The following is a 25,747-nucleotide window of genomic DNA, read 5'->3' on the forward strand; positions in this document are numbered from 1 at the left end:
AGTAAACTGCAGCCTTGCTCATGATTGTTTGAGGCTTAAAATAACCATTTGTATTATCAATATTATAACCTTCTAAGTATAAATTAAGATTATAATGTTTTTGTTTTTCATGAACTGAAACTGCTGACCGGCATCCCTGCACATACACCATACCCCTTACACATTCCTATGATGTATTTCACTGTGATTAATTTTTTGACTATTCTCAATAAATATAAGAGTTTTGGAACAGCTTGGGAGTTGGTCTCTGGCTCCCTCTCACTCTCTTTACCTGATAAAGTCTTGAGAAAATTCACTCTTCTACAGTGGGACTTTTGCTGGAGAAAACCCATGACAAACAGAACTCACACAAAAATACAGTGATCAAGAAAAAAATGAAATTTTCATGGCTGTACTCACTCAGTTCAGTCTAGTAAGAAAGCTAACCTCACAAAGTCCTTTTATATTAACTTTTGTTTAATTTGTAAATTATTTTTTATGTAAAGACTGAAGCAATGAACAGGTGGTGTTGTTGTTGTTTTGACAAATTAGAAATTTGTTGCAACGTAAGTCACCAAATCACTGGGGAGGGTACAGCTCAAGTAGTAGAGTGCAACCCCCAGTGCCGCCTCTAAAAATGAGGAAACCTAGTTACCTCTTCCCACCAAAATAAAAAATACTTCTGTAAACCAATAATAAATAAATAAATTTTTAAAAAATCATCAGATCATCCATCTTCTCCCTCACCAATCTGAAATGCTGCCTGTGATAAATACCTATGTATATTGGGGTCTCTTTTTCAGTACTTTACTCAATTCATCCTAAAGTGTTGTTGTTGTTGTTGTTGTTGTTGTTGTTGTTGTTGTTGTTGTTTTGACAGGAAAGTAGGATTTATTGGTGGTTGTGTGGAAGGAGGGGACAGCACCAAGGCTCTCATGAGTGCAGGGCCTGCTATTTGTCCAGGGGGCCACGATTTGGGATGTAGTTGACCATGCAGCCATCCGGGATGAGCCACTTTTCTGCCACCATGTTTTCAAATTCATTTGTGTTAAACTTGGTAAATCCCTACTTCTTTGAGATGTGGATCTTCTGGTGACCAGGGAACTTGAACTTGGCCCTGTGCACGGCCTCAATCACATGCTCCTTGTTCTGCAGCTTGGTGCCAATGGACATGATGACTTGGCCAATGTGGACCTTGGCCACCATGCCCTGGGGCTTTCCAAAGTCACCCCGCATACATGTCTGGACCCTTCAGAGGAAAGCTGTTCATATTCATCTGACACTATTTGGCCACAGAGTGGGAACTCATCCACTTTTGCCTTCTTGAGCCCCAGGTCAAAGATGCGGATCTTAGCATCAGGGACACCTCAGCAGAAGCATGGCTTTGGGTGTGGCTTGTTCTTACAGCACTGGTAACACCAGGCGGGGTGGCGGCCCATGGTGACACCAGGATCTTCAGTGGCGCACAGAAGGGAAAGAGCTAAAGTGTTTTATTTACTATCATTTCATGATACTTTTTTATATCAGAAATAGTCCTTTTGAAGATTGAAAAGCACACCTAGAGGCTTCAGAATGCAAAATTTCTTAAAGGACTAATCCAGAAAATAAAGTCTGGAATTCTATTATTTCTGTTGAAAAAGAAGTTGGCATGATTTCTCTCTCCTTTTTTTCATCAAATGCAACATGGATACAGCAGGGAGGCCAGGAGCTTGGAAACACCTAGATTAGCATAAGGACACTGCGCTGGTTGCATGATCCTGGGCAATTACTTAAATTTTCTTATCTTCCATTGTTTTAACCTATAAACAAAGTCCAAACATCTGCACATTGTTTCCTTTTTCCCATTTATATCCCCTTCTCTCTTTTTCTAAGTATAGGTAATCACATTTCAAGTGGATACACATCTTAGAGAAATTATCCTGCAGGAAAAAAAATGAGAATGTTCTCAATGTACTATTATGAAAAGATTTCTAAGATATACTGTAATTTTTTTGTCTATATACTGTGTTCTATTTTTCCATATAATGGGAGAAAAATGCCACTGTACATTTATATCTGTGTGTGTATATGCAAAAAATAGTCGGGAAATAATTTTTAAGTTTATATGAAAATATTTCCTTTTTAACAATTTCAGACATGTCAAAAGGGGAAAAAGATTGACTCTATCTGGATTTAAAAAAAAAAACAAACAGAAAAACTGTGGCCCCAGAAAAAAATAACCGTGCTAACCAGAAAATGAATGGTTTGAATGAGTTCCACATATCAAAGGCTGACTCAAATGAGGTGCTTTTTCACATTATATGAAAATGAATGTCTCTGTTTGACATTATGGTCAAATCCAGAAAATTTTTTTCTTTGTTTTTCTATAATGTTTCACTTTATTCTGTTCTAATTCTACAGACTAAATATCTACCTTCAATCTACTCTTTGGTTTGTAAATAAAGTCTTTATTCTTAAACATTTAGATCATTTAAAAATGAATTAAATTGATGAAATTATATATATCATTTACATAATCTATATTCATATGTAGCACATATTTTAGAAATAACAAACTACAACACAATGGAAAAGAAGGTTGGAAAGGAAAGTAGCAAAGACTTTTAATGCGAACTAGGCATCTTCTATTTTGTTGTACAAGCAATAGGGAGCCCCTGAAAGTTTTGACAAGAATGGGACATAATATGAAGAAAGAAATGTTTTTGAAGAATGAATGTAATCACAAAAACTAGATTATCCATAATAGCCAAAAATTGGAGAAAATCAAAATGACCATCAACTGAAGAATGAATAAACAAAATGTGGTATCAGCATACAATGGAATATTACTCAGACCTAAAAGAATGAAGTACTGATACACAATACAACATAGAAGAACCTTGAACATTATGCTAAGTGAAAAAGGCCAAATATAAAAGGCCATATATTGTATGATTCCACTTATATGAAACGTCCAAAATAGGCAAATTCATAGAAATAGGAAGTAGATTTGTGGTTGCCAGGGAACTGGGAAGAGGGGCGATGGGAAGGGACTGTTAATAGGCTTGGGGTTTCTTCCTGAGGTGATGAGAATGATAAAGCATTCAATAGTAGTGATGGGTGCAAAACTTCATGGATAAACTAAACCTCACTAAAATGTATACTCTGAAAGGGTAAATTTTCTGGCATGTGAATTATATCTCAACAACACAAAAAAGGTGTGTGCGTGTGTGTGTGTGTGTAAAATACTACAGGTAAGAAAAATAGAAAGCAACCATATTGGTTTAGCAATGAATACGTAAAGGCCATCAGGGCTTCTATTGTTAAGCCCATCTAGGGAGCACCATTCAGATAACCAGACTCCACAGAGGACCTCTCACAGGGTCCCCATGGTGGAATATAGCCTGGGACTCTGAATGAGTAAGTGTAAGCAAAGGGGCAAAAGGACTGTCAATACCAATAAATATATGAATATGAGGAGCAAGGAAATAAGACAAAATAAATCTCTTTTCTGTTTAATTGAAAATGAAACATTCACAAAGAGGAAATTCAACAGAATTCAATACTTACCATCTTTGGATTAAGAAATAAAGGCAATCTGTAGTCTCTTACACAGGCTTTTTCAAATTTTCAACACTAAGCTTACCTGTAAAAGGAGGAAAATGTATAAAAATGTATTTGTCTTTATTAACAAAGTATTTTATATCTCAACCATAGAAACCATTCTGAAATACACAAGCCCTAACCTATTAGAGAGTCAAGCATTGTTAAAGCCAATTTCTTGTGGAATCCATACACTACTGTCTTAATGGGAAAAGTAAAGTTCATAACCTACATCTTCACTGTCCAATATACCAGCCAAAAGCTAGTAAGCACTTGACATTTGGCTAAGTCTACACTGAGACGTGGTGTAAGTATAAAATATACTCCAGATCTCGGAGTTAGTACTAGAAAAAGAATCTAAACTATCTCCTTAATAAGTTTTCATAGTTTCATATTGATTACATGTTGAAATAATAATATTGTGATATATTAAATAAAATATATTAAAAATTAATGTCACCTGTTTCTCTTTAGTTTTTTCATATGGCTACTAGATATCCGGCTTGTATTATACTTCTATTGGACAATGTTGTGTTAAGTGGCAGCTAAAAGAGCTTTCTGAGAGCTTCATGAGTCCTCCCTTGGTTCCCTTTTTCTTGTGCTCCAGGAAGTAAGACTTTTCCCAGAGTGTTTCCTGCACTGGAAACCGCTGCACACAGCAAGCAACATGAAACAAGCAATAACCCTAAGATGTGACTAGGAGGGAAATCGCTTACAGTTCCTAAGATTCACACTGTACTATGAATCTGAACAACAAAAATGGAGATTCTCTTGGGGGGTAAGACTGCCTTAAGTAACAGGAGAACAGCCTCAGACAGCAATGATGTGAAATGTTTTAGGAGCTTGGAACTCCCAGCTGAAAGCCGCCACCGTTGCTGGGCCTCACACAGACAGCAAACAGAGCAGTGGGCCAGGGAGCCACGCACGCACATGTGTGGGGCAGGACAGCCAACTCCGAGAGTTGGTGAACAATGCCCAGGCAAAGTAGAAGCCAGCGGTAGCCCACGGTAGTGGCCAGAAAGCTTCACGGAGAATCATTTTACCCCCACGCTGAAGGAATAAGCCTAAGACCTAAAAAGGAAATTATTTCTCTAAGAATGAGGAGGTCTGGAGAAAACCCCAAAATTAAGAATACTGTCCCCATAAACATTTATTCTCACTTAAATACCAGAAAATGCTAACTAATCTACAATGACAACAACAACAACAACAACAACATCTATAATTGCCCGGGGTGAAGGAACTGACTCTTTTGAGGCTGATGGAAATGTCTTCACTGTGGTAGCATTTCCATGAATACAGTTGTCAAAACTTATCAAATGAAACCCTACATGGGTGCAGTTTACTGTATATATTATATCTCAATAAAGCTGATTGCAAATAAGTAGGAAACAAACAAAAGCAATCACCATTTGCCCTGTGGTGGTCACAATGTAGCTGTCATTCCCTGGGCATGTGCAAATTTGGTCACTGACAGTTTATATCATTGTAAGCTTTGCTGAATTATGTGTACTTTGTGTACACACATGTCACATTTATGACCCAATTTTTAATATCCTCTAAAAGATTACACTATGATTCAGCATTAAAAAAAAATTGATGCTTGCAAAAAAGCACAGAAAGGCAGCGGTGGGGACTAAGTTTGATATTCATGAAGCAAATATTTGTGATTAGATGAATGACCACAATTCTATTTTTGTTTTTTTTTTATTTTTGGGGGTTTTTTTTGGACAAAGCAATATCCAAGTACTTATAATGCACTCTATCATACTTTAAGCCAGCATTTTTCTTCCTTACTGACAAATAAAATAACAATTTGTCTTATAATTGATCATGTGGTGGGCAGAATTCTAAGATGGCTCCCAAGATTTTAACACCCTGTTTTACACACCTTCTCAAAGTTATTCAACCAAATAGTAATCTAAATTCTGCTGTGAAAGGATTCTATCAATGTAATTAAAATCCCTAATAAGCTGACTTTAAATTACTGAGATTACTGTAGGTTGGCCTGACCTAAAAAAATCAGTTCTTATGAGAACACTGTCCTTAAATAGCAAACAGCCATGCTGTGAACTGTGCATACAGAAGGCCATGTGGGAACCTAAGCGTGGCCTCCAGGAGCCTCTAGGGGAGTGTCTGTTACTCCCAGCCAGCAAGCAAACAGGAATGCCATTCCTACAAAGGCAAAGAATTGAATTCTGTGAACTACCAAGTGAGCCTGGGAGAGGACTGTGAGCCTCAGATGAGCTCGCAGCACTGGCTGACACTTTGATTTCTGTCTGGTAAGACTCAGAGGACAGGACCCTGCTAACCACGCCCAGACTCCTGATGGACAGTGACTGTGAGGTGAGCTGCTAAAGCAGCAATGCAAAACTAACACAGAAGGCTTCTTAGATTTGAGGAAATATGATTTATATTATTTCTCTTAAAGGCTGCTGATATGCTCCATCATCAGTACAATTTCTCACACTTCACATTATTATGAGTGATGTGATTCAATTTCACAAGGCAGCAGGATGAGGTAATACTACTCTCAAAATTTTACAGGTAAAAAACTTTAGAACACATAATAATTTGTTTCCTCCAGCAACTGGGCATACGATTTAGCATATTTGCCTCTGTCTTTCTAAACCAGTATCATTCCAAAAATAAATAAATAAGTAAAAATCTTAGTCCTTATCCATTTCAAAAGGAATGAAAATAAAGTTGAATGTGTGGTAAGAAAAGCTAATTTTGAGATCTAGCAAGGCCATATAATTTGAGGCAATCATCTAGTTTCTAAGAACTTCAGGGAACTCAGCTATTAAAAGAAGGACTAGTGGAAATTTAAATCAAGTCTGGAGCCTAATTTATAGCAGAAAAATATACAGACATATATACAGACACAAATGGATAATGACATGCTCTGCCAACCTTATAGAGTGTATAATTAAATGCCATTGCAAATGGCCTGCACTTCAATAGCCCTTGTGTGCCAGACACTCATCTATAAATGATATATGAAGTGTACAGACAAGGACTACCATATAGAATAGTGGTGAGGGTTTCCGGCCACAGCCCCAGAATTCCTGGCTGCAGCCCCGGGCCCACCGCTGACTGAAGGCGAGGTCTTTGGCATGTCTAGCAACCCCTGTGCCAAACCTTCAGCTGTAAGACAGGGACATGGACAATATTTATCTCCGAGGGCTATGGTGAGGATTGAATGAGTTAATACATACAAAGCACACAGAAGAGCACATATTAAGCACTCAAATGCTGACATCAATATTGTTTACATAATAGTGCCATATTAATATTCACTTCTAAGAAAGGCAAACTGTGCATCTATGGAGGATACTAACGGACTGTCCCCCTGGGATGGCTTTTACTTTTATTGTATGAATTTGCCAGGGCACTGTTAAAATTTGTTACTGTGTTTTTTACCTTAGTGAAATGTTTATAGGTTCAAGTAATGTATCTATTTCTGTGTTAAAAATCTAATTGAAACATATGTGGAAACATTAGACACTGACATTCTAGGGCTTTGCTATGCAAAATAGAATTTTGAGGACCACCAATTCAGCATCCCCCAGCTGCTTGTTAAAAATGAACAATCCCAGAATACACAGTACATTTGGCCAATATACTTTATGTTTCTTTTCCATGGGAGGGATAGTTTCTCAGGCTTTTCTCTTCTTCTTTTAATACTCAGTACTTCCTTTTCTGTGCCTGTAAGGCTCCTGGATGCTATTCAGTCTATTTATAGAAGGTGCAACACTAGTTTTCAAAATTTTTCAAAAATCAAATAACATTATCTAGGCCATAGAAGCCTTTTACAAATGTACTTTTATGCAAATCAGATACTAGGAGACAATACTCAAATCCAAATAAATGTTGCTTTAAAGCTCATGTTGTTGCTTTATAGCACAAAACAGTGCAAGCCAAGAGGGAGGAGTAGGTAACCAATGCAACATGAAAAACTGATATCTAAGATTGGTATTGCTAATTAAGGTTACAAGTTCAAAGCCTTAATCTTTATACACAAGTACTTGAACTTCTGAAATAAGTGGTTTGCATCACCTCATTACTACAGTACATTGGTTCTCAAATTCTCGTCCCCTAATCATCAGTATCACTTGTGAACATGTAAGACTTATACTCCTGGGTTTCTCTCCAGACCTGCTGAATCAAATACCAGGTTTGGGGACCAGCATCTATGGTCCTACAAGCCCCCAGATGATCCTGATGATTGCTAAATTGTGGGAACTACTGGAATAGTGGTTTAGGCACAGTACATTTATGCCGAGTTTTTCATCACTAGTTTGAATTTAATTCTGCCTGGTCAAGTGTGAAAATGTATGAATGTTGGAATAGGACACAAAAATAAGGAAACCCAACATGTATGCCTGCAAATAAGTGCATCTATGACAAATTATAAAGAATTATGTGATTTAAAGCTGATGTAATTCAAAGTCACTGCACATTTACTTGATTGTCTACTATGTATGTTTGCAGAATTATTTATAAATTTTCTATAACCTTAAACTTTTACAAAAATATAAGTATGCAAGCTTACAAGGTAGAAATAAAACCTGATTGGTTGACGGGGGTGGGGGGGAGAAAATAAAGATAGATAATGTGAAAAAACAGTAAGTTCCCTAAGACAGGATCCTTAGGTCTTGACAGGATTATCTGTCTCCCTCTACACCAACCATAAATTCCTATTTACCACAATTTATTTCATTCAGGCATTTTCTTCTTTTTTTTTTTTTAATTGAGTTATAGTTAGTTTACAATGTTGTGTCAATTTCCAATGTAGAGCACAATTTTTCAGTTATACATGAACATACATATATTCATTGTTGCATTCATTTTCATTGTGAGTTATTCAGGTACTTTTAATCTTTAATAGACCATCATTCAGCACACTGCTTTTAGTGTCTGCATGTAACTTTTGATAAAATTTTACAAAGGCTTTGAATTATAATTCTGGAAGTAGCAAAGTTCAAGTGTATATAACTACAGTTAGAAATACAGTATTTAAAACACAACCAAGAAGAAAGAGAAAATCTTCTATAAGACATTTTTAAAGACCAATATCCAGGTTTAGCTCTTTTTAAGGTAACAAAATAAAATTCAAAACTATTTAAATCTCCTAATGAACAAATAAAAATAACAGGGCACAGACGTCAAAACTATGTTCTCACTATATTTATTAAATGTGAAACAACTATAAATAAACTAATTAAGGAATAGTCCCATACAAAGTATGGGGAAGAAGGAAAAATGAATTTTATTCTAATGACAAACACTATCTCAGCAAACAAAAATAGTTTAAAAAACCACATAATAAAAACACTCTGCTTGTACCCACTGACTTACTGTATATCTTAGAGACTAACAAGTGCTCCTTCCCAAATTTTCTGCTACCCCTTCCCAGCATGACAAACCGTACATTTCCAAATCTAAATAATATATTTCTGAGGCTTGTCCCGTAAATAAGAATCTCTTTCAAAAGATTTACCTCTAATGACAAAACACATTTTACACATAGAAAATAATTATTTATAAACATCACTTTGCTCCCTAAGCCTTTAGATTTGACCGAGACAGGCTTCTTCTACTGCTAAAGATGTATCTGGGATGCCTGTCCTGATGATGATACCAAGGGCAAGACTGAATTTAATTTAAAAAATGCAAATTACTGCAAGTTGGTTAAATTACAGGTTTAAATTTCATAATTATTTTGTATAAGAAAATAAACGTGGAAAATGCTTTTCAAGAGTCTGTTTATCTTCTAATATCTGTATAGGATTAAATCTGATTATTTTCCCCTCCTATTTCCGTACTGCAATTTTCAATATAAAACTTTTCACTGAACGGGGAGGGCATAGCTCAGTGATAGAGTGTGTGCCTAGCATGCACATGTTCCTGGGTTCAATCCCCAGTACCTCCTTAAATAAATGAATAAATGAATAAATAAATAAATTTAATTATCTCCCCCAAAATAAATAAATACAAACACAAATAAAAAAAAACCCTCCTCCACTGAAACTTAAGAGGCAGCAGCACGGTGACTAAAAGCATAAACCACAGTCAGATGATCTGGATTTGAATCCTAGTTCTGTGAATTCAAATTCCTAGCTATACATTATTAGAAAATTCTCTGAATCAGCTCTTCTCCCATAAAAAAGGCTTGTTAGTATCTATTTCATAGGGACTGCTCTGAGAAATAAATAACGTATGTATATATTCTTAGCAGAGGGTCTGATATATTGCAAACATTCAATAAGTGGTAACAATGATAATCAAAACAAATAATGATCAAATTATTAATTTATCAAATGATCAAATCTACACTTTTATCCTGTAGATTCTCAGCCCTCTCCTAGTTAATTCTTTATAAATAACTAGGGGCAGCTCTGAGGTATAAAATCAATCATCAAAAGAAAGAGACGTAGCAGGCACCTTCCTCACCCTTGTTCTCTCCCATGTTTCAACAGCCTTAGTCATTATCCAAACTTGAGAATAAAGACCTGCTCACACTTGGCAGAGGAGATCAGAGGCCATATTTAACACCTGTACTTAATGATAGCTCACCCACGGTGTAAGGCTGATACCATATACTCATTTTTCCAACACATTCAACATGAGAATGGGGACTTAGGTGGAAAAGAAATCAACCAAAAGCATCTTTCAGGAAGTACCTGTTGGATCAAAAGTCTCATTGCTGAGTCAAGAAGAAGGTCACCTTAATGCATCACATGTACCAAAAGAATAGGCTGTTTTATACTTTCTAGAAATGAAGGGAAACGTTCACATGAAATCTCTATCAACTTTTGTGACTGTCTTCTAATTCATTTAATAAATATTTTTTGAACACCTTTGGACTGACACTACACTAAGCACTTGGATACAAAAGTGACAAGATAATAATATTCTCCTCTTGCAGAGCCTATTAGAAAATCGTTCCCTTTTTTTTTCTCTCTCATTCATTGGTTGACTTACTATATGCCACTATGTGGCAGCAAATGTTAGGCATTTAGGGGAGGAGAGATTCACTAAAAAGATAAATAAGATAGAACCACTGTCGTCAAAGAACTGACAGGCTAGTAGAAGAGAAAAATACAAATACCTATGTTAAGTGCTATGAAGCCACATAGATACTGTGCATAATCAGGAGGAAAAACAACTAACTCTACTCACATTAACCAGGAAAGGCTTTCTAAAGAAGATGGTATTTAAATAGAGTCTTAAGGGATAAATGTTTCACAGAAGAAAGGAAAACAGTACTCCAGACAGAGGAAATAGCCAGGTGCAGATACATACATGAAACTATATACATGCACACACACATACACACACACAAACTGCATTAAATATATACATGTTACATACAAATGGAGATACAGTCAGTTTTTAGATGGAAGCAGTCATTTGAATTACAACACAGAAAATGATGCAATTGCCTACTTTTCCAATTCTCCCAAAGATGGTACACAGCTAATAATATATATATAAGGGAAAAGTTAGTTCCTTCCAATTCCAGCCTTAGAGCATTAGCACTTAATTCTCTCCCTGAAATAAAGGGAGGTTTGAATGCTAGGTTAAATCTGGACTAGAAAAGGCTCTCCCTTAAGCAAAGCATCAATTCAGGTTGGAAAATAAAGGAAAATAGCAAGGGTATCAAATTAGAAGCTCCTTAAATGGACAGGGTTCAATTTTAAACAGTAGGAAAAAAATTAATTCCTCAGAGAGTAATAAAACTTGAAGGAAGAAAGGGAAATCAGACATGATGCAAGGTTTCTCCCAATGATCATTCTATTAACATTGATACTTGCTTTTTCCATTAGTGTGTACTTGACTTTACACATATTTACATATCATGGTACTCACATTCTGTAAGCCCCCTAACTCTTGCTATACTTTCACGTGAATAGTTTGCCATTTAAAAAAATTAAATTCAGGCAGATGGGGTGAATAAATTTTTTTTAATTGTATAAAAATTAGTAAAATCTTCCTGGAAACCCTTCCTAGCTTCTGAATAATAAGTATAAATACTTTTACTTTTTGAGTAATTGCCTTATCATCTTAAAAAAAATCATGAAATCTGTTAATTTTCCTTTATGTCTATGTTTTAAAATGTGGGTTAGAGGCTTATCCATGTCTATGTTTATCTTTATCAATAATCAGTATTTACACACAATATAACTGGTAAAGTACCTTATACTACAAAGGAAGTAATCAAATGAGAAACGGAGAATTTAATGATGGAGCAAGTTTTCCCAAACTTGGTATATTTGACCTTTTGGACCAGATCATCCTTCATCATGGGGTGCTGTCCTATACAAGGTTTACACCTGGCCCCTACCAACTAGACACCAGCAGCACCCTCACACACAACTCTCCCCTACTTGCGACCATCAGAAACATCTGCAGATGTTGCCAAATTCCCCCCTGCGGCCACTGCTGCATGCGGGCAGCGTGCTGCGCTTCTCAGTGGTTATCTCACTTCACCTAACATAGTGTCCATGAAATAGTTGTTATTTCCCCAGCTTAACAAATAAAGAAACTAAAGCCAAGAAAATTAAACAACTTGCCAAGAGTCACGTAACCAACAAGTGTGGCAGCCCGTACCGAACCCACACAACGGGGCTTCAGTCCCTGCTCTAGTCACCGTTTTGTTGTCTCTTAATACCTCAGCATTTTTCATGTGACACTTGAAAAGTAATATTTTGAATCTTATCTGAAAATAAAAAAGTAAAATTATCCACACAAGAGGAATTTAAATTAAAAGACTCCCAACCTAAATTCAGGATAAACTAACAAGTATTTTTTAAGAACTGACTGTATGTATGCCCAGTACCAACTTTAGGAACTAGAGTGATTCAAAGAAAAAAAAACTACATTTATTAAGGATTTGGCTCAAGACCTTTTCCACACATTACCTCTCTGAAGTCTCACAACACCTCTGTGAGGTTGGTATTAGTATCGTCGGTGGATGTAGACAGTGTACCAGGTTCTTGTCCCATCCCAGAAAGAATTCTGAGATAAGATGTAGTGTTTAAAAAAGGTAAAGTGAGAACTTATTAAGGGATGGATTGTACACTCTCAAGGGGAGAGCTAGCAGGCTCAGATGAGCAGCTGCCTTGTGTTTCTCTGGCAAGTTAGTTACATAGGGTGTAAAAGTGAATGGGTGGGTTATTCATTAGGGAAGGAAGGGTTTGGGGTCAGATTCCCTGATTGTCATCCCAAATCCACATTCCAAAAGAGAAAAGAGATTTTTGTCCTTATTTAGTCTGGATCAGAAGTGTCATGGCATCAGTGCATGATGGATACTTCTAATCTGCAAGGCTAATATTAATGAAATGAAGGCATAATGAGAAAAAGTTTCATTCAGACACTGGAAGTTCCTGCCTTTTCTCACCTTTCTTTATTGGTCTCCAGGCCACTGATCACCCCTAAATGTGTGACCACTTATGAGCTTAAAGATTCCTGCTTTTCTTTCTCTGCCCATGGACCCCTGGTTCTTACATGATATGTGGTTTCCTGCATTTGGCCTGTGCCCCTCATTTCTGCCCAATTGCTGCCATTTGGTCTGTGTTCCCCTTTCTCTGCTTATATCTAGCTATCTGCCTGCTCTAACATTACTTTTTTCAAATGAGGAAGCTAAGGCTCAGAATAGAAAGGTAGTCCCTGACCTAAGAAGGCTTACAATTCAATTGAAGAGACACAAACACACAAAAAAATGTTTTTTTAAAGACAGAGAATAAGTTAAGTATCTCAGTTAACAACACAGAGGGTGAGAAATAAAAATGAGCAGAAGGAAAGTATGAAGGAGGATTAATAAAATGGCTCACTTAGGCTAACAGATTACTTATTCTTATGCTCACCCTTAAAATGGTCAACTGACCTGACTGACCGGTTGCTACTCATGGTTACAGGCCCATTGTTGAAACTGAAGCTGTTGATCTTACTGTTTCTAACTTATTCCAGTCATTGAAAGTCATCATCATGCTGGGTCTCTGAGTCCTTCTCCAAGAAGAAGGTCCAGTCACAGGACTGTCACCTTATAAAATACCCTGAATTACCAAGAAGACCACACCTTGAGATAAAGCAATCTAACCACTACCCTCCATAGAACTGATCACCTGAAGGCATCATAACACCATTCTGAGTTTTCTGATGAGAAAATGATTGTGTTGATGGTTGTCAATGCTTTATTGTTTGAGCTATGGCTCTAGAACCACCCTACCCACTCCATCCCCAAGGTGGGTACACAGTTTGGAAGGCACTAGCCTGCTGTGAATCCCCTTTGCCTGACAAAGCTATAAAGCTGCCTCTTTTATTCTAAGCTCCAAGACCCAGTCTCTGAATTCTTTGGCTTGTCAGGGACCGGGAGCCAATCTTTTGGCAACAAGCATACAGTTAGATTAGTCAGGGAATAGTTCTTAAAAAGGGTTTCTAGTATCCTCTCTTAAGAAAGGAAATGCATGAGCAAACTGTAAGAAACTGAGGAGGAGAAACACATCTGAAAACAACAAGAAACAGAAGCGTGGGGACTGAAATGTAAGCTTTGTGATAGCCAATGCAAGCAGCAACTCAGGGAAATGATGAGGAGTGATACGTGCCTTAAAATTCAGATGGAGCAGTAGCTGGAGATGAGACTAGCTCTGTGCTTTTAGGGCGCTCCTGCCACAAACACTCTAAGGCATAACTACAGGAATGAACAAAAAAGGGCTGAAGGTGAAGACTAATGGTTGGTAGTGGAAGCTTAGACATATGGAGTCAAACACCAAAATTCATAAGATGGGTGATGGGTCATCTACTTTGCTTTATGCATTTTGTCTCCCCAAGCAGAATGTAAGTTTCCAGAGGGCAGGGGGCTTTATGTCCTGTTCACTTAGATCAATGTCTGTCATAGTAGGTGCTCAGTAAATGTCTGCTGCTGAATAAAGGCAGTTTTCAAAACAGTTCACCTATTCAGAAACTAAGGCCACAAATGTATTCAGCGTTCAAAAAACAAAAAACAAACAAACAACAACAACAAAAAACCCAGCAAGCACACACACAGAAATAAGAAGACTATTGTCCTATTCAACTTTATTGCAACAACTAACATTTACTGGGCACTAACTCTGAGAAGACACTGTGATCCATTATCTCAATCCTCTTAGCTGCCCTGTGACAGAAGTAGGTAGTATTATTATGATCCCAGGTTTACAGGTTCACACAGAGAATAAATAACCTGGCCAAGGTCACAAAGCAGTGCAGCTGGAGGAAGCTGGGTCTGTCAACTCCAAGGCTTGCCTCTCAACTACTACATCACATACACAGAACTACAAGTATTCTTCTTAGGCAAAGCTATAGAAAAGTGGCCAATGAGGAATGAAAACAGCAAAACAAAACAAAACAAAATAGAAACTCCAATGTAGTCAAAAACCGTTGGTCCGCCCCTCTCCTATAGCGGCTACTGTGGAATCTCCCCACCTGGGTACCCTGACTACGCCATGCCCAGCACAACTTCAGTGGTTTAAACAATCCAGATACTGAAAAGCAGGAACTAGAGTCAAGCATCTAATCAACATTTCAAAGAGCGGTAGATAACAAGTGGTAATGCCCCAGGGCCACAGACCAAAGAAATGACGGCTGTGACCTCAGACTAAGGCTGACCTCAGACCTTCCCAAGCCCTTCTCCCCATGTCTGCCTCTTCCCTCCCTCCTATGCCCTGCGTGTCTCTCCCCACCTCTGCACCTCCTCTCTCCCATTATATGGCCTTCACAAACACTCTGAAAATTTTTGTTTCCTGCTCTAAATTTCTCATCTAGTAAGTTAAATTTGTAATATTTCTCTAATGAAAAGAAGTCTACCTGTAGACAGGTAGAAAAATGTTCTCTGCATGTTGCAGCATCAGTCCAAAGGGCACATTATCAAATTCACACAGTAGTCACTAAAGAGACCACCAATCAAACAAATTAAAACTGACATCCCACATATTTATTTATGTAGCCTTCTGGTGTTACCCAAATAGTAACTACACAGGAGGACATTAAACCCACTAGACAGACTCTGCTCTTCTCCCATCAGTCCAGTAACACATCCATGACTGCAAAGTTCTGAAAATCTCTAAAATGGAAAGAAGTGTAACTCCAGAAGCATGATTGCAATCGTTACCAACAAACAAAAATATTTAAAATATTGAATTTCCTTAAAAAACTAGAATATTCATTAAATTAACTACTTAGAGATGCACTAAAACATAAGCTAATTTAACTTCTGCACTTACACCAAAATCTAAAGCAAATGTGCCTTAAAAGCAGACAGACAGTAAGCCAGAAAGAGAAAGAAAAATACCATATGTGCTCTCTCATATGTGGAATCTTAAAAAACAAACAAAGTATAAATACAGAACAGAAATAGACTCATAGACATAGAATACAAACTTGTGGTTGTCAAAGGCGTGGGGGGTGGGAAGGGATAGATGGGATTTCAAAATTGTAGAATAGATAAACAAGACTATACTGTGTAACACAGGGAAATATATACAAGATCTTATGGTAGCTCACAGAGAAAAAATGTGACAATGAACGTATGTATGTTCAGGTCTAACTGAAAAAGTGTGCCCTACACTGGAATTTGACACAACATTGTAAAATTATTATAAATCAATAAAAAATGAAAAATGTTAAAAAAAAAAAAGCAGTCAGAGAATGAGGACAAGAGTTGGCAAGATAAACAATACTAAGAAACATATCTCAATCTTTTCTTTCTGCCTTTGGATATTTTTCATACACTTATCTTAAATATAGAACCCTATTAAATAAACAGACTATGAAAGCAAAGTCATATTGCTCTCAAAATAGAAATACTTCCCAAATACAAAAAAAAAAAAAAAATCAAGAAGCATTTATTTCTTGAATTGGTCAGCTGAAAACTGATTATGCCAAACCTAAGGAAGGAAAGGAAAGTTATTTCTGAAAACGGATCCTGTATTTAATAAATATTAAGCATGAAAAGGGAATGTCCATGTCACCTTCACATCATTTTAGGAAAAGGAGAAAAATCAAAATTCAGTTACAACAAAATCACCTGAATAAAATTTCATCAATCATAGTTTGAGATGTAATGATACAAAATAAACTTATTAAACTTCATTTTTTTAAAGCTTTTCATTTCCAAGCATTAAACCAAAGGATGTTAAAAAACTTGATAACCCAATTACAGCCTGATATTTCCAAACGGACAATTTAAATCAAAGTCACTTTCAGAGCTAATCAATGAATTCATCAAAAAGCCTCCTTTCTGATCTAAGCATACTGAGGTCTTTGGAGATGAATTCAAACTCTAGTTATGTTCAAATCAGTCTTTCTTTTCTGTAAATAATAAGCACAGTAGTTCTGTCATTTCTCCACTTTTTAAGATTTTTAAATAATATGTTAATGAATCACACACTAGCACAGATGCTTTTGAAAACACTGCAGAATTACTTCAGTTTAATTTATCAAGCTCCAGGGCTGAGTTTAAGTGTTGGGCAACATAAAGCCTGACTTTAGCCTTCTGTCTGCGTCGCACTGTAAAAGACTTTTAACTCACATTAATAGTGCGGGGCCACGCTGTCCTATGCGCGGCGCTGGGAGAGCTCTGCATGTGCTTTATATTATCTCATTTAGTCCTAACAACCCTGGGAAGGACATGGTTTTTACATCCACATGTGATGAGGCCCATAGTGAAAAAGGGTAAGTAACTCATTTCAGGCCACATGGCTAAAAATGACACTGCCTTACTAATGAATCTTCTGCCTCCACAGTGTGAATATATTTTATGAGGGAAATGAGAAGTGAACTAGCAACACGGTGCTGGCTCCAGGTACGCATAGTGCTTCCAACCACGAGATTGTTGCAAATTACCCACTACTACTAGTGAGGCAAGTCCTTCTCAGGCATACAGGATGTCATGCAAAGGTCTATTATTAGACCCTTAACTGACCTAAAAAGCATGACATTTTAAAAGTCTCATAAGATAGATACATTCTTCCAAAAATAAACCAGCAATGTGTCTTGATACTTCACATTTGGCCCAAAATATTGATGCATTCAATGTATTATCATAGGGTGATCTGCTCAGAGGAAAGGCTAAGTGACAGGAAAATATTCTGCATCATTAATATTCCCTAATTTCATAGCCGTCATGCAGAAAGGAGCATTCAGCATGACTCAGGCTCCAACAGACACAAGCTCAGAACGTGCTGCCTCCTGCCTGAAGCCACCCAGGTCTCCAGTAGCCAAACTTCAGCTGGAAAAAAAGGCGGCAGAGGCCACACAGCAAAGCAACAGACACTTCATGCTATCTGACTGATCTGGCAGCTGTCCCTTAGGTGATAGGGGAAAAGCAAAATATAAGATACTCAAGCAGTAAGGACTCTTGTGCATTTGTATTATTTTTCAAAAGCCTGCATTGCAGGATAGCACAACACAAACATAGGATCTTGTATTTACTTGTATCAACTTACAATTTTAGAGAAATCAATTGTTACTCAAAACTTTTTAAGGGAATATTTTAGAAAAACTGTCATACATTGGTTTGTCTCTCAGGATCCAGATCAAGGACAGATGTTCCCTCATGATAATTCATAAATTCTGAAGGTAATGTAGGAGGAAATTTTAAATATATTTGTGGGTAAAATTATAATTATTAGAAAATATATATCCCATAGTGTTCAGGAAATGTCATGTTGATTTAGGAAATACACTCTAAACACATGTGAAAGGGAGCATGAGAAAGTGCCCAGGAGGGGTCAGGACAAAGCAGGGAAAACCTACAACTACATGAAGGCATAAGACGGGCTGGGTTTCTACTTAGTGGGAAAAAGTCTCAATGGTGAAAGGTTTAGCAGCAAGAGTTCATTATTTGAAAACAACTTTACTCATCTGTTTGTAATGAAAATTCAACTACACTAAAAAGATAAAATAAACCAATGTTCCACTCTTCCCTGGTCCACTGAAAGTGTCAACAATATGGAACATTTCTATTTGGGATATTTGCAGATATGAGAGAAACACCTTGTGTCTTTTAAATTGCCACCCATCCTTAAGCCTGAGAATGACAAATTACCTAAAAAGGCAAAAAAAAAAAAAAGAAAGAAAGCTTTTCAAAAAGAGCAAGGAAAGAATCATCTCCTAATGAATAGGAAAGTAACTTTACAGTGACCTTCTTTCTAAAAGGTATACTAAAAGTGTCAGTTTATATAAAACTGTCAGGCACCTTTCTTAAAGGAAGAAGAATTGAAGTATCTATTACATGTGTAGAAATACTATGTAAAGTAAAAGCAGGCTTGACAATAACTAACAAGTGTCACTATTGGAAGAGTAATCCTTTCCCCTGACGGAAACTTGGGAACCCAAAGATAAATAAGATTTATGAAACCAGGCAAAAATATACCATCATCCAACGTAGCTATTCGTTGACATATGAAAAAAGTGTTGTGGTGCTAGCTATGATGTAAAATTGACCAAAGTGAATTATCCTTTCTAAACAACACTTGTGAGATACAGTCACTTAGGAAATAAAGGCCCCGCGCTGCCGTCACCACAGGCTGTGGCAGGGCTCTAACGCGCACGCGCACACGCCGTGCGGGGTCGCCTAGGAAACAGCAGCCGCCGGTAGCAGGACGGCGGAGCGGGACTCCGCACGCCGCGCCGGGCGCTGCAGGAGGTCAAGGCTCTAAGACGCATAAGTATCAAACCTCAGTGTTCTTACAGTTTGATGAATAATCCCATCTGGTTCAAACAGACCATAAGCACTTCTAATTTCACATCTAAAGTAAGTGCTTTTTTACAACTTATTTTCAGAATCTTTCAAAATTATACCCAGAAGTTTCTTCAGATACTCCAAAGACACTTCTGGCCATGATGCACAGCCATTATATCACTATGTGGTACCTTTTATATTATGGTATCTTTGAACAAGCAATGCAAGTGTCCCTACATTTTGGCTGCATCCCTTCATAGATGGCATTGCCCATGTTCCTCAGTCCATGGTTTTCATTACAACGGAGGCAAAAGTAACTTGAACAGTAGACTCTGTGCAGAATCATTTTAAGACAGCCCCCAAGGAACATATCTCACTTAGAAAACAGGCCACCTGAAATAGCCAATCTCAGCTTTGCAGTAGAGGGATGCTCAGACTGCATGCAGGTGGACTTGGCACTTGTCTACATCAGGGGTCCATAAACTATGAGCCAAACCCATACTACCTCCAGTTTTTATGCATAAGGTTTTATTAGAACACAGTCACCTTCATTCACCTACAGATTGTCTGTGGCTGCATTTGCACTACAAGAGCAGAAATGAATCATTGTGACAGGACCATGTGGTCCACAAAATCTAAAATATTTACTAACTGGTCCTTCACCAAAACAAAAAACAAAACAAAAAAAAAAAAAAACAGTTTGCCAACCCCTCCTCTACACAACGAGATGTCAGCGGCAGCACAAAACTTCTCCAAGTACCATCTCCAATCTACAAGCATTGGACTGATGCTAGCCTAGGCATGGGCTGCTAGCTCATCTGGTGTCAAACACACAAACAAAAATGCACACTTTTAAGTCTTTTTAATCATCTCATATCAATCCCAAAGTTGCCTGGGCAAAGCACATGACGTTACCATTTCCAACTACCAGAGTCCCACCATTCCCACTGCCTTTACTAGTAAACTATGTTAACCCAAAAAGACTGCCCTTTAAAGTTCATCAAACCATGATTTCACTTGCATAAAAATGTTGTGGAAGATAGCGGATGAGGAAGGAAGTTGCCCATATGGCATCTGTTCCAGAAACCACCTTAGATCTAAATCCCCATCTAAATTGATCTACCCTGGATGTTTTCCCATTGGAACAGTCACTCCTAAGAAGAGGCCAAAGAAGCTACAAAGGAATTGGTGAATTCAAACTAAGGAACACAAGACAGTGTGGCTATATAGAGTCCCTAAATCACAATCCTCAATCCTTGTTGGCATCAACAGTAAATTCCACACTTCACAACGAAAATTTTTAAATTGTTTTAAATTTTTAAAAAATCAGTCTTCCAGCATCTTATGCTTCAAAAATGTCAGGGTTTTTTAAGTGTCAAGTTGGTTATATTTGTTAGTTTTTTAATAAAAAGATTTTGTAAAGGCATTTTCAGCAATGCTGTGCCAGCAAAGTGCTGTCCCGTCCACTGTGTGGGACACAAAGACACACATCACCTACCAGCAGGAGAAGCAGCCTTCTTTGCCAAATATTTTAGCCCCACTTCATCATGTTGGGGACTAAACTCAGTATGATAATGAAAGGCACATTTTAAAAACATGAATTTGGTAAAACAGATCTGTCCTTTATGTATAAGTTCCTTAACAGTGAAATCCTACATATTCTTCTGAACTTAACCTCAAGAGACATACCCTACAAAAAGCTTGCCAGTAGTTTCAAAAATAATCATGTGTCCTGAGACTGGCTGTTCCTCCCTTTTCCACTTCAAGTTGTACTCACTTTAAGAACATCTATTTTAGGGAGAGTCTCATCCATCTCTGTTCTTACTATACCTTTGCTAACTTCAACAGATTCTCCTCTCCCAAGTAAAAATACCCATTTGTCAGCTCTTTGCTCTCCATCAGCACTCTTGAGAAACTTTAATACTTTGATAATGACTCCCAATTCTACATTTTCAGCATATTGCTCATAATTTTACTGTCTTGAGATTTCATCAGTATCCAACTTCAATTCGAAAATGTAATGTCCAAAACAAAGTCCACTGCCCCATTTCTGAATTACTTTGTATCAGAAACCACTAGCACCATGCTAATATATTGGGAGCACTTTTTCACTCCTCCATCTCTATCGCTCTTCAGTGACCATGGTATAAAAATGTTGGTTCCCTAGAAAAACAAAATCCGAATCCAGGTATAATGCCTTGGTTTAAAATACAATTTCTCCTCTATGGTTTAAAACTACCATCTCAGGAATATTGTTCTCAACTGATTCTTTGAGCTGTAAACACATACCCACACAAGCACAAACAGACCCTAAGCTACTCAACAACTTCCCTGTGATTTCCCATCAACCAACTTCCTAATTACTTTTGTTTCCCACATCCTCCAGTTCCAAAAGTCTTAACACTTCATCTCCACCTGCTCTTTTCTTCCACTGGCTCAGACACTCCAGTATGTTCTGTGTAGTCCAATATCAACATTTCCCCAATGAAAAATGTACACACTTACATCTATAATGTACCAATCACTTTCTGTCATATAGAGGTCACAGATTAAAAACTGGTCCATTTCCCTTTCCCTACAGTTTTGTGCAGTCTGTGTATCATTGTCTCTGCCATTCATAAGTAAAAGCATCTCAAAGGCAGGGACCCCCAATTACTTTGTTGTTTCTTTGCTCCTAAATAAATACGCAATAAAACACTGACATGAATTTTAGCCAATCTATAGTAAAAGCAATAAAAGTCTTAAATTTAGTAAGCAACTCTGATGGAGTAGAATTTACACTCAAACTATTTTGTTGGTTTGTCCTCCCTTCCTCCCTCCCAAAAGCAGCCTATGCAGGACTAGATTTCTCTTCCTATCTTTGTGAAACATGGGATACATGACTTCCTTATGGTCACAAAATAACAGATAAAGCAACAGGTGTCTTCGATCTCACATCTAATATTACAACCATTACACAATAATTTAATGTCAGTGTCTATTTAAAATAGACAGAATTTAAGGTTCATAACAAAGGCATAACAAGAACAAGGCATATAAATAAGGATAAAACAGCTGCAGAAGTTCCAGAGGAGGGCAAAGTGATTGTAAAACAGACAAAAAGAGTCAGGAAATATGATGGTAAAGAGGAACAGTGAAAATCTATAAAACCAGGAAAAGATGAACTCCAGCTCGTTCTAGCATTTCTCAAAACACACGCTCAGGATCTGTCCTGGAACTTTAAATAGACAGGTTTGGGATAAATAAATGAATTCCTAATAAAAATGAGGGCTAATAAACTTGTAGAATTTGTCACTTCAGAAGAAAAAAGTACAGGCTAAAAAGTGTTTGAGAGAGTTTTAAATAAGTTTGATCAAGGTCCTGAATGGAAAATTTAACACAGATGACTCAGGCTTACATTCACTCCACAGAGCCTCTCTCAGCAGTGGCTTCAGGACTAAGCCCACACAGCTGTCCAGGGGCCTGTGATCCTCAGTATGGTACTGTCTGCATTGTTATGTAAAATTCCACCTATGCCTAACCCTTAAAGTCTGCGTAAATATACAAAATATTCATTATCTTCCTGCACCTTAATTTGCCACTCTGAGAGGATACTTAAAATACAAATCAAAGATTCTATAGACTTCTCCTTTAAAGTAACAAAGGGGGATAAAAAATCATCCTCATTTGATAGAGAAGACAACTGAAATAAGTCACAAGTCATTCCACCAATTAAAAAATGCTGTCAATTAGGACATATGTTACCCAGGGGAAAAAAAAATTGGCTAAGGAAAAATGAAATACCTTTTTAATAAACTGGTTAAAGTACTAAATGCTCTCCCCCAAATCAGTTATGATTCCTAAGAACCCCAAGTTTCCTGAGTAACTGATCTCTGTTACCACGTCCTGCTGATACGCAGGAACTGCACCCAGGAAATGAGAAGGTAAAAAGTTCCTGTGCCGAAATGAAAACTCTCAAGGAAGAATGCAGAAAAGAAAATAAATTTTAATTTCAGGGCCTCACAGAGTCAGAGGCTTCCATTTGGGAACCCAAATAAGAGTTGCCCAGAAACAAAACCTAGAGCGCTGTTTCCCACCCGATGTACCAGGAAAAGCTACATACACAGAGATGTCCTCTGTGCGCACATATGCTCTGGCTTCCTCAGTTTCCTTTTACCAATTAATGGCCAGAAACATGCAAGTGTCCACTCTGCAGAAAGACAGAACTCCACAAAAAGAAACCTGCAGGCTTGCGTATCACACACACAGAGAACTAAAATGTTACAAAACACGGGACTGCCTGATACCTTCTGCCCACAGTGAGGACTCAGGTACCCCGCTCATCTATATGCTCCCAACACTCCAGGAAAACATCTGCAAAACACCGCAGGATGCACAGGCACCCTCGCCCTCCCCATCCCTCAACTCCCCTTCCTAGAGCCACTCACACTTTACAGAAGAGCCAGAGCTCTGTAGGTGGGCTGGTTCCCTTCCTCCTCGGGATGGAGGCGGCAGCTGCGGCAGGGCCCGCGCCTTACTGAGGAAGAAGCGGGGCAGCCACCCAGGTCTTTTCAACACCAACAGAGCAGAGGAGGCAGCGGCCCCACTTCCCTCCTCTTCTCTTTCTGGGCCTCTTCAGGCTGGGTCTTCTGCCGGGCCTGGTCCACTTGTACCTGGACAGTCAGGTTTGGGATGCTCTGTATTTTGATTTTAATAAAGTTCACTCTGGGCGAAGGCTGCAGTCGGCCCTCCAGGTCCCCCCAAACCCGCCGCCCTCGGGGCTGGGGGGGGTGGGGCCCTAAGACGTCCTCCCGGAGTCCTGCCGAGGAGCCAGGGTCCAGTGACTGGTTGAGGGAGAAGACCCCCAAGGGGGCAGAAGGGAGGGCGAGAGAAGGAAAGGATGGCGGCGCCGGTCCTGCTGATCCCGCTGCCCGGGCCACTACTTCATATTGAGGTCCCCGCCCACACCCCTGGCTGGGGGGTGGTGGCCGAACTTGGGGTCCCGGCTCATATACTCAGGGTGGAGATGCTATAGACGCAGAAAGGTGGCGGAGATGGCACTGAGGTGGGGGATCCAGCCAGCTCCGCTCGGCGCCACCCTGGCTTCCGGCTCCCACAGGTGTCGCTGAGTCTGGGACCCCCTCCCTCCACCATGGGGGTCCCTTGCCCCAGGCCCCAGGATGAGACAGAAGCTCCAGCCGCATCTCAGCGCCCTCTCACCGCGGAGCCGCTGACGAGCCCCGCCCGAGGTAGCCGCCTCCCGGCCCCCCGGCCGCCGGCTCGGGCTCCGGCGTGTGCAGCTGCCGCTGCCGGCGGGGAGGGGAGTGGGGAGACGGGAGGCCGTGGCTCCCGCTGGCCCCAGGTTGGGCGCAGGTCTCGGCTGGGCCAGCGCACAGGGGCTGGGTCCCTCGGGTGCTCCCTCGCTCTCATGCTGGCGGTGGTGGCAGCAGCTCCAGAATCTCAGCTCGCAGTCTTGCTCGCTCAGTGCCTGGGTCTGGCCTCACTCCAGAGAGAGGGGAGGAGGGAAAGCGGTGCAGACTGATGACAATTATAAGGACACTAATCCCATTCGGGAGGGCTCCACCTTCACGACCTCGTCTAATCCTAATCACCTTCCGAAGGCCTCACCTCTTAGTACATCTGAGCATCTCATAGGGATGAAAAGGAAGGGGGGTGGAGGGGCAGAATAGAATTTCAACGTGTGAACATTCAGTCCATAACGCCCTTAAAGATGTTTTTCTTAAGAAGCCGGTCTACCCCAGAGATGAATTGCCAGTGTTATAAACCATAGACATTTCTACCATAGTTTTTGTTTTAAATAGCAATTTAAAACAAATTTGGTATGCAAATATTGGTAACATGTAGAGTTTTCTTTTTGGCTTCTTAAAGTTTAAAACTTCTAGCTATGTAATTCCAGGATCATTTTTAATAAATTAATTTGTGATCTCTAGATGACTGGATTTTAATTTCTTACATTATCATTGCAAAACACATCATATTAGTGACATTTTAAGCTCTTTTTTTAGACCCATGTATAAGAATGATGATTAATTTCCCTTTTACAACCACAAATTATTTTTATTTAGTTTAAAACAATCTGAAACTTACAGAAAACTGCAACTAGAATATAAAGAACTTTTTTTTAATCTTGAACGCCCATTTGGGATTGAGTTACCAACCTGACTATAGTTCCCTGAGGCAGCTCCAACACTAGCTCCCTTTCTCAGAGGTGGGAGGTGTGGAGACGTGGACTATACCTCGCCCGATCTGCACAATAACTCCTCACCCACCCCACAACCCCCATCATTTGCATTTCTGTTGTTCTGGGTGGGGGCAGTTAAGGTCTTGGCCCCAAATTCTGGGCCAAAGGCAGAACTCATGCAAACTGTCCCCTGCCCCAGAAAGTGCAGTTTCTCAATTCGGAGGGAGGAAAAAGGCACACCCACAGCAGAGCAGGGGCAGCAGACGGGAGTGACCCCA

General features: G+C 38.9%; 1 pseudogene; it reads right to left on the reverse strand.

Annotated features, from left to right (window-relative positions):
- Positions 1-438: 438 nt before the first annotated feature.
- The window catches only part of LOC141576650 (large ribosomal subunit protein uL16-like), a 28,237-nt pseudogene continuing 2,928 nt past the window's right edge, over positions 439-25,747 (reverse strand).

Source organism: Camelus bactrianus, unplaced genomic scaffold (genome assembly GCF_048773025.1).
Source record: "Camelus bactrianus isolate YW-2024 breed Bactrian camel unplaced genomic scaffold, ASM4877302v1 HiC_scaffold_154, whole genome shotgun sequence".
Taxonomy (NCBI): Eukaryota; Metazoa; Chordata; class Mammalia; order Artiodactyla; family Camelidae; genus Camelus; species Camelus bactrianus.